The sequence below is a fragment of the Sorex araneus genome, chromosome 9 (genome assembly GCF_027595985.1).
Source record: "Sorex araneus isolate mSorAra2 chromosome 9, mSorAra2.pri, whole genome shotgun sequence".
In the NCBI taxonomy this organism is placed as follows: domain Eukaryota; kingdom Metazoa; phylum Chordata; class Mammalia; order Eulipotyphla; family Soricidae; genus Sorex; species Sorex araneus.
This window is the reverse complement of record NC_073310.1, coordinates 18,168,377-18,177,509: the sequence shown is the minus strand read 5'-3', so window position 1 is coordinate 18,177,509 and position 9,133 is coordinate 18,168,377.

Sequence of the window (9,133 nt, the reverse complement as noted above, 5' to 3'; positions counted from 1 at the left end):
GGACCATATGGGGTGCCAGGGATCAAACCCAGGTTAACTGCATGCAAGGCAGATGCCCTACCCTCTGTACTATTCACTCCAGCCCCTATTTTTTCCTTTTCAATCTGAATGCCTTAGATTGTATTTTCTCCTTTAGAAAAAATTATAGTGGACAAGACAACTTCCAGTTTGGTGATAAAGAGGCATTACAAAACACAAACATACCAAAAAAAAAAAACCCTTATTTTTTTATTTTGGTTTGAGGGCCATACCTGGTGTTACTTGGGAGCTGTTCCAACTCTGTGCTCAGGTATGAACCCTGGAAGTGCTCACTGTAGTGTCTAGCTAGAGGTTCATCAACTTTTTTCTTTTCTTTTTGCTTTTTGGGTCACACCTGGCTATGCACAGGGGTTACTCTGGCTCTGCACTCAGGAATTACTCCTGGAAGTGCTCAGGGGACCATATGGGATGCTGGGCATCGAACCCGGGTCGGCCGTGTGCAAGGCAAACACCCTACCAGCTTTGCTATCGCTTCAGCCCCCAAGGTTAATCAACTTTTAATTTAAAAAAATCTACTTGCCTTGTAACCACAATATTTTTCTGTTTTATTCCCTTTGCTATTTTATTAATTTTTTGCTTCTCATTATTTCCATATTTCTGTTTACATAGTTCTTTTTTCTGATTTTATGAGGCAGAATCTCGGGTGACTGATTTGAGCCCTACATTCCACAAGCTTCTTGAGATGCTGCTTTTTCATTTTTGTTTGGGGAGGGTTGCAGGGGACCACTTGGACCATACCCTGTAGTACTCAGGTGTTTCTCCTGGCTCTTAGCTCAGGAATGATTCCTAGCAGTGCTTGGGGTGGGCAGAGGAGACCCATATGTGGTTTCGACGTTTGGCTGTGTGCAAAATAAGTGCCTTACCCCGTATTTGCCCTCTAATCCAGTGAATTTTCACTTTCATCCTGAAATCAAATATTTCCTTACTTATGATGGAGGATGTGCTCATAAAATTAATAAAATGTATGTGATATACCGCCAGCAGTGACATCTGTTAGCCTAGTTCTCCCTCTTGGAGAACCTGGCAAGTTATGAGAGTTTACTGCCTGTACGGGAGAGCCTGGCAAGCTCCCCGTGGCGTATTCATATGTCAAATACAGTAACAATGATGGGTCTCATTCCCCTGACCCTGAAGAGCCTCTAATGTGGCACCGTTGGGAAGACAAGTAAAGAGAGGCTGCTAAAATCCAGGGCTAGGACGAATGGAGACGTTACTGGGCCCGAATGAGCAAATTGTTGATCAACAGAATGACAGTGACGGTGACAGATGTGATACACCTGGGTGAACAGCTCACCTGCCTTAAACATTCTCAGAACATTCTTTCTGGCATTAAAGACTCTGCTGTGGCCTAATCAGATGCTGTTGGCCAACATCACAAGCAGAAAATGCTACCACGTATCGCAAGAGCAGATACTGCATATCACTGGCCAGGGAAAAGAACAGAATTCAAAATCAAAAGCACAGGAGCCAGTGATAGTACAGTGGGGAGGGCATTTGCCTTGCACATGGTGGACTTGGATTCAATCCCTGGCATCCCATATGGTCCCCCAAGCACTTCCAGAAATGAACCCTGAGTGCAGACGCAGGAGTAACCCCTGAGCATCTCTGGATGTCCAAAAACAAAAAGAAAACAAGACACTAAGACCAAATGGAGTCACATGTTAACCTCAGAGCACCAAACAGACATAAATCTAATTCGTTGTCTCCCAGAAATAGACTCTTAAACCTGTCAGTCAGGAATTGCCTGATCAGCACTAATTAGGCAATCTGTCTGCCAGTCCCAAAAGAAAGTAATGTCTACAATCCCCTAGGGGAAAATGACTTTGCAATAACCTGTTCATGTTTTTTTTTCTGCCTAGGATATTATCCTTATTCCTATTCTCTCCTACCTATGAAAACCTTTTATTTGTACACCTCTTTAGAACTTCTTTCTATTAGATTTAAAGTTGCACAGTTCACAAGTTGTTGAATAAAACTAATAAGATTTTTTTTTTTGCTTTTTGGGTCACACCCATCGATGCTCAGGGTTTACTCCTGGCTTTTGCACTCAGGAATTACTCCTGGCAGTGCTTGGGGGACCATATGGGATGCCGGGGATCGAACCCGGGTCGGCCGCGTGCAAGGCAAACGCCCTACCCGCTGTGCTATCGCTCCGGCCCCAAAACTAGTAAGATCTTTAATATTTACTTAGCTGAAATTTGGTTTTGTTTTCTTAAAAAAGGGCCATAGTTCCAATGTCATTTCAGTTTTGGGTTTTTTTTTTTTTTTCATTTGGGCCACAGCTGGTGGTACTCTGGGGACCCAGGGGGTTCATACATGCAGAGCATGTGCTCCAGACCTTTGAACTCTCGCCCTACCCTGTCGGTTCAGTTTTCAAAACTTTTGCAATGTAAGTCAGATCCATCCTAAACTTTTGCCACTCTGGGGAGTGGGGGTGGAGGAAACTGAACTCTTGGTGCTTTATCTAGTGCAGCGTTCTTCAGCCTTTTTACACCTGTGGGCCAGCACTTGTCCCGTGAACCTTGGCACTGATCTTCTGCCCTGGCAGTTATAACCAGTATTCTGCCTTGGCACACCAGTCTACCACCTGGACACTTATCACCGAGGCGGTAGATGAGTGCTTGGGAATCTGGGCATCCATACACCAGTTAGAGAATATAAAAATTTCAGTTATCAAACCTTCCTCTCCAATCTCTCTCTCTCCAGTTCTCAAGATCATACCTGCCCGACTTCTCCAACCAGAAATTGGGGTATGTAATTGGCCTGCACTGTGGCAGACATTCTGGAACTGGAACTGTTCTGGGGCCAGGCAACTCATGAAGGAGAATAAACAGTCCTTTCCCGAACACATCTCAGAGAGCACAGTTCTGTCCGAGAAGGATTCCCCTCGGTCTGAGGTGCTTTCCCAAGGCGACACTGTGGCTGCCTTGTTTCAGCTTCAGAAAAAGGCTTGTTTCAGGGCAGGGCCCTGGGAAAAGACTGGGGGGAAAAAAAAAAAAAAAATATATATATATATATATATATATATATATATATATATATATAAAGTAGTTCCCTCCACCTCTACCCTAAAGGGCCTCCCTCAGCCTGAGGGCTCCCCTCCCTTTTCCTCAGACCAGAGAGACTTTGCTGCTCTGGGAACTCTGGTACCTGGGCCTGTGCTTCACTCTTTTACCTGAAGTGGAGACCAGACTGGGAGACTCGGGCGGGGGACAGGAAAGAGAATGCTCACTACCATATTGTTTGTACTTGAACTCCAGACGCTCTTGCCCCGTCTAGCCTGCTGCTGTTTCTTTCTCAGAGTTCCTGGCTCCTTGGCTCATTGCTCCCTGTATTCTGCCCAGAGCTTTCAGTGACTTTCAGCAGGAGGGACAGATTATACTGACTTTCTCTTACAAACTGGAATTGTAGGAATTTCTTTTTAGAATGGCATCCGCATTGGTGAAAAAGGATAACAACTATGGTCTACCAATAGGGCTATCTTGAAGCAATCACCAAGTGAACATCTTGCTATTGTGGTATATGTCCTAACTTCACTTTTTTTGTTTGGCTTGGTTTTGGGGCCACACCCAGCAATGCTTAGGGATTTCTCCTGGCTCTGCACTCAGGAATTCCTGCTGGCGGTGCTCAGGATGCCATATGGGATGCCAGGGATTGAACCTAGGTAGGCTGCTGCAAGGCAAGTGCAGTACCCATTGTACTATCTCTTCAGCCCCAGTCCAAGTGCTTTTTACCCAAACAGTTTACTCTGTTCTCAGGCTCCGGGTGGTATGGTCCTTTTCACTTTGGCATTTGGTCAGCTCTCCTCTGGGAAGGTTTTGTGATCCATTATTTGCTGAATGAACTGGTTCTCAGAGCTTACAGCCTGGCATAGAGTAGGGTTTCCAGGACTGTGGTGTGACTAGCATGAAATTTTTAACTTCCACTCTTTTTATTTTTTATTTTTAATTTTTTAATTTAATTTAATTTTTTGCTTTTTGGGTCAACCCAGCGATGCACAGGGGTTACTCCTGGCTTTGCACTCAGGAATCACCCCTGGCGGTGCTCAGGGGACCATATGGGATGCTGGGAATTGAACCCTGGTCAGCCATGTGCAAGGCAAACGCTCTACCCACTGTGCTATTGCTCCAGCCCCCTCCACTCTTTTTAGAATGAAGAATCACTTTCTTTGTAATTAATGAAAATCAGTTAAATTTGGGGAATTTCTGTGAAGTTCATAATAGCTGTCGGATAAATTGAGACAGGTTGGTGACCCTGATTTGAGCTGGAGCTCTTATTACAAAATCCATGTAGCTCTGTAAACATGAAGATTGGAACCCTGCTCACTGATTTGGGGTCTGGTAAATCCAAATGACCTAAAAATCCAATCTCCACCTTTGGTTTGATGACTTATCTCACCTGGAAGGAGTTAAGGGTAGGGGTCAAGAGATGTGGATAGTAGCCCTGCTTTCTGAGAGCCAGTGGGCCCTGGCATTTTTTCTGGAATTCTGTGAAATGAGAGTAAAATGGAAGTCCTGTAGGTTCTGGAAAATGGGTGGGTGTCAGCAACAAAACTAGTGTTTGTAAGAAATACTACAGAAATAGAAGAGATGGCAGAAAGATTAAGGCAACTGCCTTGGAGGTGGTTGACCCAGGTTTGATCCCTGGTACCTCAACTGGTCCCCTGAGCACCAACAGGAGAAACCCTGGAGCACTCTGGGTATCCTTCCCTACACAGAAAAACAAAAGCTCCCACCCGTCCCCAAAGACCTCAGTTACAGAAAGCCAAGGGCCAAGGGCCCTAACTGTGACCATCTGGGCCAGTTCCTGAAGACCACGGGGCGCTAGGGTAGACTGGAGCCTGGGAGACACGGGACTCTGTTTAGCTTCTTTGGCTCCTAATCCAGAAGGCCCTGCCAGACCTTTCTTGGACTGAAGCATGAGATTTAGACTCTCATCAATTCTTGTGTTTCTCCCTCCCTCCCTCCTCCCTTCCCTCCCTCCCATTCTCCCTTCCTTCCTTTCCTTTCTTCTTTCTTATTTTGGCTGTGGGGCTGGTGCAGCTCCCAAGTCATGCTTAGGGGCCCACTCCTGGCCATACTCAGCCCATCCGGCTGGACAGTCCAGTGCTCACACCAGCAATCGGTGCTCCTCCAGGATCTTTACACTTTTACTCTATTTTAATTTTTTGCGGTGAGGGGGATCTAACCCATCCTAGCACAACCTTGTAACTTTAATCCCACCTTGCTCGGTATCTACTTCTGAGAACCCAGAATTACTCATCTTCCTATCCACCTCCCAGGAACCAGCTAATGCACGAAGGGGTTTTTGTTGGATTTGTTTTGTTTTGGTTTGTTGAGCTTGGGAGCCACATCCGGCAGTGCTCAGAGCTTACTCCTGGCTCTGTGCTCAGGGATCAGTCCTAGTGGTCTTGGGGAACCATACACGGTGCCAGGAATCAAACCCAGGTCAGCTTTGAGCAAGGCAAACACTGTACTATCACTGTGGCTCTTAAAGCACAACGTTTTAAACATAAAGAAAGGCCTGTTTCCAGGACTGGAGAGATAATAGCGTGGATAGGGTATTTGCCTTGCATGCAGCCAACCCAGGTTGGATTCCCAGCAATCCCTTGAGCACCACCAGGTGTCATTACTGAGTGCAGAGCCCAGAGTGATCCCTGAGCATCTCTGATGTGGCCCAATTCCACAAATCTTTCTAGACTATGCTTAGGACAATATTGTTAATGCCTTGACCCTGAAGAAAGAATTTGTTGGGTGAGGGGGTTGGGCAGTAATCCTGACAGTACTCAGGGCTTACTCCTGTCCCTGCACAAGGAAATGAGAGTAATGAGAGTTGCTATCGCTCCAGCCCCAAGAATGTTTTTGCTGACTGAGCCGAGGGCTGCTGGGCTGGTACCTGTTTATAGCAGATACTCCCAATGCCAAGGAGAGAGCTCACAGGACTGAGCACACGTATAAGGGAGGCTCAGATTTCTCCTTGGCACCACGTTTCCCTGAACACTGCAGGAAGCAATTCCTGAGCACAGAGCTGGGAGCAGCATCTTCCCCCACCCAGCAGCACCAATGTGGCCCAAGAACCAAACCAACAAGCAAAAACCACAGATATGGCCTGTGAACCTGGACTGAACCTACACATTCTCATAGTTCAAACCCTGCCTCTGTCCCTGTGTGGGTCCCAGCCAAGTGGGGGGGCAGGAATGGCAGAATCCCAAGAATCCAGAGCTGAATCTGCTGCTCTTTATGAATGGCCATTGGCTCTGGTCTGAATGTTTGCCTCCTTCCAAAATCTGTGTTGAAAGCCCAGTGCCCAAGTCGGGGACAGTCAGGGTCAGGGGGAGTGGCTTGGAGGGATAATTAGATGATGTGATTGGAATTCTCAAGAATGGATCACGGGGGCCAGGAGTAATAGTACAGCGGGCCAGGCACTTGCCTTGAAATCCCTGGCATCTCATATAGTCCCAGAACCAGGAGTCATACCTGAGCACAGACAGAGCCAGGTGTAACCCCTGAGCATTGCCATGTGTGGCCCAGAAACAAACAAACAAAAAAATATATATAGATTTTCTAGCTGGAGTGATAGTACAGCGAGTAGGGCACTTCCCTTACTTGCAGCCAACCCAGGTTCAATCCCCAGCACCACATATGGTCCCCAAGCCTTGTCAAAAGTGACTCCCTGAGTACTAAATGTAATGCAAAAAAATAAAAATAATGGGCTGGAGCGATAGCACAGTGGGTAGGGCATTTGCCTTGCATGCAGCCAACACGGGTTCGATTCTCAGCATCCCATATGGTCCCTTGAGGACCGCCAGGAGTGATTCCTGAGTGTATGAGCCAGGAGTAACTCCTGTGCATCGCCAGGTGTGACCAAAAAAAGCAAAATAAAATAAAATAAATAAAATAAAAATAAATGAGTAAATAAATTAAAAAGCTAAGTGTTACTATGTAAATTTATAGATACATATATAGATTACCTTTTTATAACTCTGCAGTTTTTTGTGGGGAGGATTGAGCCACACCCTGTAATGCTCAGGAATTACTCCTGGCTCTCTGCTCAGGGATCACTCCTGGTAGTGCTCAGGACCCATTTAGGGCACCAAGGATTGAACCAGGGATAGTTGTGGGCAAGGCAAGTGCCTTAATTCCTGCACTAATCACCTTTTGAATCTTAACTTTTGGATTTGGGGGTCACAACCAACAGTGCTCAGGAGCTACTCCCAGCTCAGGGGTCACTCCTGTCAGTGCTCAGATTAACTTGTAGTCCTTGGAATCAAGCCTGGGGTCTCCTGTATACAAAGCATGTGCTTGGCCCACTGAACTCTGTCTCTGGCCCTGGATTACCTTTATAAAACTTGTGGTGCAAGGATCAAACCCAGGGCCTCCCAGATACAAGGCTCGGGCTCTATCCCTGTCCCTCAAGATCCCCCCAAGAAGAGGAGTGAGGCTCTTATAAAAGAGGCTACGAGCGCTGGCTCACCCTTCCACCACATGGGGATGTGAGTCTGTGAGCATGAAGAAGGTGCCCGCCAGGACACAACCATGTGGCGTCCTGACCTCAGACTTCCAGTCTCCAGAAGTGAGAAATAAATATCTGTTGTTTATAAGCCACACCGCCTGTGGAATTTTGTTATAGAGATCAACTGGGCTGGCCAGTCTGGCTGTAGCTCCTCTTTGGACTTCAGTTTCCTAATATGTATGATAAAGATGGAACCTGATCTGTGGTTTCCAGACAGTGTCTCTGGCGGAGATGCTGGAGTCCCGCCTGCCTCATTGAAGACAAATCTGTAGCAGTTTTGATACGAGGCTCCAGCATAAGATGCATAGACAAAGGTTCCTTGACCAAAGAAAGTTTAAACATACAGTGGCTGAAGCCATAGTACAGTGGGTAGGGTGTACTATTGCCTTGTGTGAAGCTAATCCTAGTTCGGCCCCCAGCATCCCATAAGGTCTCCTGAGCACCGCCAGGAGTAACTTCTGAGTACAGAGCCTAGAGTAACCCATGAGCATTGCTGGGTATGATCCTCCCACCCTCCCCCACCACTCCCACACACAAAGAACATATAAAGAGAAATACCCAGAGCCAGAGAGCTAGGACAGGGGTTAAGGTGCTTTGCCTTGCTTGCAACCCTAATTCTAGTCCCTGGATCCATAGATGGTCTCTTGAGCACTGCCAGGTGTGGTCCAGACACCCACCACCACCAGCACCTCCAAGTCACAACACAGCCAGCCCAGGAAGTAGGTCCTCTCAGGCCACTATTTGGATATTGGTCCTTGAGAAGAAAGGAAACAGGCCTGTTGGGTCATGGCTGTGAGGAGAGGGCAGAAAGTGCCAGATGCTGGAAGTTTCCATCAGGTCCAGGGAGCCAAGGTGGCCTCCTGAAGCTGGAGGATTCATGGCAAATGAACATACCTGTAGCACTGTAGCACTGTCGTCCCGTTGTTCATTGATTTGCTTGAGCGGGCACCAGTAACATCTCCATTGTGAGACCCGTTGTTACTGTTTTTGTCATATCGAATACGCCACGAGTAGCTTGCCAGTCTCTGCCTTACTGGTGGGATACTCTCGGTAGCTTGCTAGGCTCTCCGAGAGGGACAGAGGAGTCTAACCTGGGTCGGCTTCATGCAAGGCAAACGCCCTACCTGCTGTGCTATCGCTCCAGCTCCCTAAGTGCTTTAAAACTACCAAAGCATTCAGGACTTCAAAACACCAGGCTGAGTCCTGGCCTTTTGCTGTACCAGGTATCAAACTGGGGTCAGCCTGGTACAAGGTGAGCCCCTCACCCCGTGCTTCCTCTCTTATCTTGACAGTACCCTTCAGATCTTGACAGTAACCTCATTAGAGGCCCTGGGCCGGAGCCACACCAACCACTTCCAATTCCCGATTCATAGGAACTCTGACCTGGTTCACACTTGCTTCTCCAAGCCAAATGTATGGGGATCATTTATGAACCCCAAGTATGTATAGTTGCAGGGCCTGAGCAAATAGCACAGCGGGTAGGGTGTTTGCCTTGCACACGGCCGCCCTGGGTTCCATCCCCGACATCCCATATGGTCTCTCCATGCACAGACAGAAGTAATTTCTGAGCACAGAGCCAAGA